At 42.7% G+C, this 8175-nt stretch overlaps 1 protein-coding gene across 2 annotated transcripts in view; it reads right to left on the reverse strand.

The window, feature by feature from the left end:
• PAPLN (papilin, proteoglycan like sulfated glycoprotein) overlaps positions 1 to 5798 on the reverse strand; it is a 275678-nt gene extending 269880 nt beyond the window's left edge. For both annotated transcript variants that reach the window (XM_063947669.1, XM_063947668.1), the window contains exon 1: positions 5397 to 5798. The gene's annotated coding sequence lies outside the window, so the exon portion shown is untranslated. The remainder of the gene's footprint in view (positions 1 to 5396) is intronic.
• Positions 5799 to 8175: the final 2377 nt, after the last annotated feature.

Raw genomic sequence — 8175 nt, forward strand, 5'->3', positions numbered from 1 at the left:
AGGTGGTTAACGTCCTTACCCCTACTTATTACAGCTTGACAAAGGGAACACACGGCTTGACACCTGTTGTCCGCATTTCTGGTGAAATACCTCCACACCGAAGAGCTGATTTTTTTGGTATTTTCACCTGGCATGTCAACGGCCATATTCCTCCCACGGACAACAGGTGTCTCCCCGGGTGCCTGACTTAAACAAACCACCTCACCATCAGAATCCTCCTGGTCAATTTCCTCCCCAGCGCCAGCAACACCCATATCCTCCTCATCCTGGTGTACTTCAACACTGACATCTTCAATCTGACTATCAGGAACTGGACTGCGGGTGCTCCTTCCAGCACTTGCAGGGGGCATGCAAATAGTGGAAGGCGCATGCTCTTCACGTCCAGTGTTGGGAAGGTCAGGCATCGCAAACGACACAATTGGACTCTCCTTGTGGATTTGGGATTTCAAAGAACGCACAGTTCTTTGCGGTGCTTTTGCCAGCTTGAGTCTTTTCAGTTTTCTAGCGAGAGGCTGAGTGCTTCCATCCTCATGTGAAGCTGAACCACTAGCCATGAACATAGGCCAGGGCCTCAGCCGTTCCTTGCCACTCCGTGTGGTAAATGGCATATTGGCAAGTTTACGCTTCTCCTCCGACAATTTTATTTTAGGTTTTGGAGTCCTTTTTTTTCTGATATTTGGTGTTTTGGATTTGACATGCTCTGTACTATGACATTGGGCATCGGCCTTGGCAGACGACGTTGCTGGCATTTCATCGTCTCGGCCATGACTAGTGGCAGCAGCTTCAGCACGAGGTGGAAGTGGATCTTGATCTTTCCCTAATTTTGGAACCTCAACTTTTTTGTTCTCCATATTTTATAGGCAGAACTAAAAGGCACCTCAGGTAAACAATGGAGATGGATGGATTGGATAGTTTACTAGTATACAATTATGGACGGACTGCCACGGTTAGGTGGTATAAAAAAACCACGGTTAGGTGGTATATATTATAATAATAATACAATTATGGATGGACGGACTGCCTGCCGACTGCCGACACAGAGGTAGCCACAGCCGTGAACTACCGCACTGTACACTGGTTGATAAAGAGATAGTAGTATACTCGTAACAACTAGTATGACACTATGACGACGGTATAAAGAATGGAAAAAAAACCACGGTTAGGTGGTATATATTATAATAATAATACAATTATGGATGGACGGACTGCCTGCCGACTGCCGACACAGAGGTAGCCACAGCCGTGAACTACCGCACTGTACACTGGTTGATAAAGAGATAGTAGTATACTCGTAACAACTAGTATGACACTATGACGACGGTATAAAGAATGGAAAAAAAACCACGGTTAGGTGGTATATATTATAATAATAATACAATTATGGATGGACGGACTGCCTGCCGACTGCCGACACAGAGGTAGCCACAGCCGTGAACTACCGCACTGTACACTGGTTGATAAAGAGATAGTAGTATACTCGTAACAACTAGTATGACACTATGACGACGGTATAAAGAATGAAAAAAAAACCACGGTTAGGTGGTATATATTATAATAATAATACAATTATGGATGGACGGACTGCCTGCCGACTGCCGACACAGAGGTAGCCACAGCCGTGAACTACCGCACTGTACACTGGTTGATAAAGAGATAGTAGTATACTCGTAACAACTAGTATGACACTATGACGACGGTATAAAGAATGAAAAAAAAACCACGGTTAGGTGGTATATATTATAATAATAATACAATTATGGATGGACGGACTGCCTGCCGACTGCCGACACAGAGGTAGCCACAGCCGTGAACTACCGCACTGTACACTGGTTGATAAAGAGATAGTAGTATACTCGTAACAACTAGTATGACACTATGACGACGGTATAAAGAATGGGAAAAAAACCACGGTTAGGTGGTATATATTATAATAATAATACAATTATGGATGGACGGACTGCCTGCCGACTGCCGACACAGAGGTAGCCACAGCCGTGAACTACCGCACTGTACACTGGTTGATAAAGAGATAGTAGTATACTCGTAACAACTAGTATGACACTATGACGACGGTATAAAGAATGAAAAAAAAACCACGGTTAGGTGGTATATATTATAATAATAATACAATTATGGATGGACGGACTGCCTGCCGACTGCCGACACAGAGGTAGCCACAGCCGTGAACTACCGCACTGTACACTGGTTGATAAAGAGATAGTAGTATACTCGTAACAACTAGTATGACACTATGACGACGGTATAAAGAATGGAAAGAAAACCACGGTTAGGTGGTATATATTATAATAATAATACAATTATGGATGGACGGACTGCCTGCCGACTGCCGACACAGAGGTAGCCACAGCCGTGAACTACCGCACTGTACACTGGTTGATAAAGAGATAGTAGTATACTCGTAACAACTAGTATGACACTATGACGACGGTATAAAGAATGGAAAAAAAACCACGGTTAGGTGGTATATATTATAATAATAATACAATTATGGATGGACGGACTGCCTGCCGACTGCCGACACAGAGGTAGCCACAGCCGTGAACTACCGCACTGTACACTGGTTGATAAAGAGATAGTAGTATACTCGTAACAACTAGTATGACACTATGACGGTATAAAGAAAGAAAAAAAAATACCACGGTTAGGTGGTATATATTGTAATACAATTATGGATGGACGGACTGCCTGCCGAGTTCCGACTGCCGACACAGAGGTAGCCACAGCCGTGAACTACCGCACTGTACTGTGTCTGCTGCTAATATAGACTGGTTGATAAAGAGATAGTATACAATACATACAACAATATACTACTATACTGGTGGTCAGGCACTGGTCACCACTAGTCACACTGGCAGTGGCACTCCTGCAGCAAAAGTGTGCACTGTTTAATTTTAAATTAATATAATATTATGTACTCCTGGGGGCTCCTGCTATAACAACCTGCAGTGCTCCCCAGTCTCCCCCACAATTATTATAAGCTTTGCCTTTTATACATTGATGTGCAGCACACTGGGCTGAGCTGAGTGCACACAGACTGAGTCACACTGTGTGACTGGCTGCTGCTGTGTATCGTTTTTTTTCAGGCAGAGAACGGATATAGCAGAGAACGGATATATATTAAAATAAATAAAAGTTAACTAACAACAACTGCACTGGTCACTGTGGTAAACTCTGTCTGACTCTGCACAATCTCTCTCTCTCTTCTAATCTAATTTCTAATGGAGAGGACGCCAGCCACGTCCTCTCCCTATCAATCTCAATGCACGTGTGAAAATGGCGGCGACGCGCGGCTCCTTATATAGAATCCGAGTCTCGCGAGAATCCGACAGCGTCATGATGACGTTCGGGCGCGCTCGGGTTAACCGAGCAAGGCGGGAGGATCCGAGTCTGCTCGGACCCGTGAAAAAAACATGAAGTTCGTGCGGGTTCGGATTCAGAGAAACCGAACCCGCTCATCTCTAGTATATATTATATAATGACGGACCTGCTGGACACTGTCTGTCAGCAGAATGAGTTTTTTAATTTTTATAGAATAAAAAAACATTACACAAGTCACACGACGAGTGTACTTTTTCAGGCAGACAATCACAATATACTATACTGGTGGTCAGTGTGGTCAGGTCACTGGTCACAGTGGTCAGTGGTCAGTCACACTGGCAGTGGCACTCTGGCAGCAAAAGTGTGCACTGTTTAATATGTACTCCTGGCTCCTGCTATAACCTATAACTGCTCCCCAGTCTCCCCCACAATTAAGCTGTGTGAGCACAGTCAGATATTATACATAGATGATGCAGCACACTGGGCTGAGCACAGATATGGTATGTGAGTGTGACAGAGTCACTGTGTATCGTTTTTTTCAGGCAGAGAACAAGAACAGAACGGATTATTAAATAATAATAAATTATAAAACTGCACTGGTGGTCAGGTCACTGGTCATCAGTCACTAGTATAACTCCTCCTAAGCTCCAGTAAGTAAATGAAGTGTCTCACTCTCACTCTCCTATCTATTTTAATTTCTAAACGGAGAGGACGCCAGCCACGTCCTCTCCCTATCAATCTCAATGCACGTGTGAAAATGGCCGCGACGCGCGGCTCCTTATATAGAATCCGAGTCTCGCGATAGAATCCGAGCCTCGCGAGAATCCGACAGCATGATGATGACGTTCGGGCGCGCTCGGGTTAACCGAGCAAGGCGGGAAGATCCGAGTCGCTCGGACCCGTGTAAAAAAACATGAAGTTCGGGCGGGTTCGGATTCAGAGAAACCGAACCCGCTCATCTCTAATAATTAGTATTATTTTATTTGCTGCTTTTAATTCATATAGTCATATTCATACTCCATATAGTATTGTTGCATTCATTTTACTTTATGCAGTTTTTCACCATAAGAAATGTTTTACAGCTTTTGATCATTTCTATTACTGAGCAGATCTATGTTTTTACAAAAAGCAATTATGGTATTTAACTGGACAAGCTTACGTAGCAATACAATGCATTAAAGATAGCCTATCTGCCTTACCAGATACTTCTGTACTTCATCACAATAAAAAAAAAAACATCATTAAATGTGAATAGACCATACTGTAAATATAATAGGTTTTAAACAAGCAAGGGGGAAAAGATTATTATAAACCATTATTAAGCCACAACAGAACAGATGTGACAAGCTTCTGGCAGGGTTCTTCGATACAATAAAAACTAACTTCAGAAGCCAAGAAACGGTCTAGGTCAGAAATTACCTTATACATGTTCTGTGTCTAAAGGATTTTTAAACGTCATTTTAAAAGGTTTAGTTGCAGATCATAGTGATTCACTTAATAATGACAAAGGGCACTGCTGTTTGTGTACGACTGTCCTACGCAGTTTTTACAACCCACTCCATAGGTCAGAGCACTGGGGATTCCCACTGTATTAAGTTGTTATACGCAGTCCCTTTTTTGTGAAAAAAAAAAAAAAAAAGGTCCTGGTACGAACCTAAAGTTACAAGTTCATACAAAATTCAACAGTCTGGCTAAGTGTGCAGATACGTATATTATTTATTTCTGAAATTATTTCACTGATTTCTTCCTGTTTCGCTATAATAATACTAGACCAAAAACAAAAAAGGTGCCAGTACTGCCTCAACCCCCAAATAGCACAGGTCTATAACCGCTAGAATGAGCCACAAAACCATTGAGAGTACTTGTAACCAAAGTCTTGGCAGCCTGAAGAAAGGTGGATATTATATAGAGAATCCAAAAGTTTATATTAGGTGCAGGTACCACAGAGATAATTATACGGTGACTAATTTCTCGTTCTTTCCATTAACAAGCATGGGATTCTAGAGCCTTCCCTTAAAGTGATATACAGTAATTATACACACAAGCAAGCGTCTTACCTTGGGGCTGCCCAGGGGGGTGAGTTCTGTACAGCAGCTGTTATGTCTCCAGTGGATCAGAAATATCACAGCTTCCCAAGCTCCTGCTTCTCCTCTAATTCCAGCGTACACCAGTAAAAAGATGTAAGCTTATGTTCCACCTCTATGGCCTGCAAAGTTTCTTTTTTCACTGTAAAGAGCCAAGTCCACAGCACAAATAAGAAAAGCAGCCGGCTCACACAGAATCTTGCTGAGAATGGATTCCACTTTGCAGAAAAGGTGTTTTTTTCCCTTTTAGTTTTGCCTTTTTCAGAAGCTCAATAGGCTTCTTTCTGGGTGGGACCCACTCCACTAGTTTTATTGTAGCCCAGGGTTAAACAGAAATCAGAGTGAAACACTAGACAGATGGGACTTGGGACAGCCTCTATACTGAACACAGCACACATGAGAATGAGGAAGTGTCTCTCTGTGAGTAATGAGAGAGGGGAACACGTCCCTCATCCAAACTCAAAAACAAACAAAAGGGAAAACAGATTTTGGAAGCATTGCTTTTCCTAATCATTGTTAATGACACTGTCGTGCAAACGCAGCGACAAAAGACAAACAATAGCAATTTCAGAACGTAATCCAAACAGTCACATAACTCCACGCTTTTGAGAATGAGGGACATTTTAGGAACAAAGCACTATTTCACATATCACAAAGTTTATGCATACACAAGACTTGAATTTACCCAGTAATAGTCTTGTTCATTAATGGAGTTACACACCATCACTACTTCAGGGTAACATAAATGCATACCTCCCAACTGTCCCGATTTTCTCGGGACAGTCCCATTTATTGGGTGCTGTCCCACTCAGTGTCCCGCAGTGGTGGTGGAGCAGTTGGGAGGCTCCCTGTCACTCACTGCTTTGCAGAACGGTGTATAGATGCTGTGCGCATGCACATAACATCTATTTCACAGGAGACCAAGGGTTTGGGGCATGCCAGCAGCTCACAGAGCGCTAGGCATGTAGGGTTGCCACCTCATCGCTTTAATTCTGGACACATATGAATTACACAGGTTCTGTGGCTGATTAAAAGCAGGTGAAATGGAGTCTTGAAGTCAGCCAGCCACAGAACCTGTGTAATTAATATGTGTCCAGAATTAAAGGGATGAGGTGGCAACCCTATAGGCATGTCCCCTCAGTGATGAAAACGGGAGGCGGGAGAGATGAAGTACCAAACGATCAGCTTCTGTCATTAAAAATGACAGGAGCTGACTGGCTGGCTGGTACCTAATCTCACCCCATTTTATCATTCTACAAGCTGTGATAAATCTTCCCCTATGTCCTTTCACCCTGTGTGGCGGCAGTTGGAGTTAGCTGCACATTAGCTATATGTGTTTCCTTACACTTAGGGGGAGATTCATGAAAGCTTGGAAAGAGATAAAGTGGAGATAAAGGGGCCAATTTATCAATGTGTTTTATCTATTTAAAACTCATTGCATATGATATACGGTGCTACAGCCAATCAGCTCCTGTCATGTGTTTGAAGCACCATTTATTATATGCAATGGGTTTTAAATAGATAAAACTCTTGATAGATGAGCCCCAAAGAGGTATATGAACGAAGACTTGGAGAGAGATAAAGCTCCTGTAATTTTTCAAACAGCCTGTAATATGGCAGTTAGAAGCTGATTGGCTGGTACTTTGGGGTCTATTTACTGAGCTCTGAATAGAGATAAAGTGAATGAAGATCAAGTCCCAACCAACCAGCTCTTGTCATTTTTCAAACACAGCCTGTAACATGGCAGTCAGGAGCTGATTGGCTGGTACTTTATCTCTGTCCACATTAGCACCATCCAAGGCTTAGTAAATAGACACCTTTGTCTCTCTCCAAGCACTGATAAATCTCCCCCGTCATTTTACCAAGTGAAACACATGGGCGGCATTTGGAAATGTGGCCTCCATACATCACCAATGAACTGGGGGCAATTCATTTTGCAGATTAATGTTTAAACAAAATCTACAATGTATGGAATTCACAGATCACAGATTCTGACCAAAAAGTGATTGGGGTTGGTAAATCATGTTTTTAAACATGTTGAATTTCACAGAGCAAATTAAGCTGTAGGATTGCTAGTTGGTAACAACAGGCAGATCTGCAGATCGCTTCTAGTAAAATGATGAAGTGTTCAAGAGTCAGCAAATTTGTTTTTGCTGAAAATGATCTGCAAATCACTGAAATATGTCTGTTATGTATGGGTACAGATTGGGGAATCTTCGACTTGGAAAATAATCGCAGAATCTGTGAAAAAACTTTTTCGTAAAATCTGCCTTAGCTGCAAATTAGCTCTATGACCTACCTCACACTTCATTTATTCTCACATATACAAAATATCTGGCATCTGTGGGTACTGTTGGTTAACAACACAATAGTGCTGGTACTTGGGGTCACACCTAAAACAAGGCTAATTTAGAAGCTGCCATTTCTATTCAGTTGGGAGGTGATACAGTCTGATGATAACGTAATGGGGGTTTTGCCCAGTTAGGGGCGTCATTTACCCCTATGGTACCTGGTGCGGTTGTGGGTGATCGCAAACAAGGGGCATGGATTTGCAGGAGGGTGTCATGTCCCAGAGCCGCGGCGGTTACCGCTCAGGTGTCTGGCGGGCAGCGGCGGTGCTGGGCTGCTGCCCGAGGGAGTTGTAATGGCGGAATCTGTCAACACCTTTAAGAATGGGTTAGATAAATTCCTAATGGATAAGGATATCCAGGGGTATGGTGCATAGTCATGCATTATATTTACTATAAATAGG

The sequence above is a fragment of the Pseudophryne corroboree genome, chromosome 12 (assembly GCF_028390025.1).
Source record: "Pseudophryne corroboree isolate aPseCor3 chromosome 12, aPseCor3.hap2, whole genome shotgun sequence".
Lineage (NCBI taxonomy): Eukaryota > Metazoa > Chordata > Amphibia > Anura > Myobatrachidae > Pseudophryne > Pseudophryne corroboree.